The 514-nt window shown below is 57.6% G+C and overlaps 1 protein-coding gene across 1 annotated transcript in view; it reads left to right on the plus strand.

The window, feature by feature from the left end:
• The window catches only part of RPL3 (ribosomal protein L3), a 9784-nt gene that overhangs the window by 6604 nt on the left and 2666 nt on the right, over window positions 1-514 (plus strand). The gene's annotated exons all lie outside the window — the stretch shown is intronic.

Below are 514 nucleotides of genomic sequence, written 5' to 3' on the forward strand. Positions count from 1 at the left end.
GTGGCTTTGTCCACTATGGTGAAGTGACCAATGACTTTGTCATGCTGAAAGGCTGTGTGGTGGGAACCAAGAAGCGGGTGCTCACCCTCCGCAAGGTGAGGCGGGCCCTGCCTGGTCGTGGGGGACTCCTGTAGAGGGAGGACCCAAGGCCACAGACGCTGGTGGCCCTGGTGGCAGAGGAAAGGAAGGAGAGGGTGTTGGCCTTTCACATTGGCTTTGAAGTCCTGGAATGAGGAAATTCCCAGTCTGGCCTTGCTGGGCTGTTTGCTGCTTTGAGTGTGTCCTCATCTGCTGGGTGGTGGGCCGGGGGTGGGGCGCTGAATTGATGGTGTGGCTTCCCAGATGCAGGGGCGCTGTGAACCAAGTTCTGAGGAAAGCCTGTCTCTTGTAATCCTAAATCCCTTCCCCTCTTGGCCCACAGTCCTTGCTGGTGCAGACGAAGCGGCGGGCTCTGGAGAAGATTGACCTTAAGTTCATTGACACCACCTCCAAGTTTGGCCATGGCCGCTTCCAG

The sequence above is a fragment of the Mandrillus leucophaeus genome, unplaced genomic scaffold (assembly GCF_000951045.1).
Source record: "Mandrillus leucophaeus isolate KB7577 unplaced genomic scaffold, Mleu.le_1.0 Scaffold2, whole genome shotgun sequence".
Lineage (NCBI taxonomy): Eukaryota > Metazoa > Chordata > Mammalia > Primates > Cercopithecidae > Mandrillus > Mandrillus leucophaeus.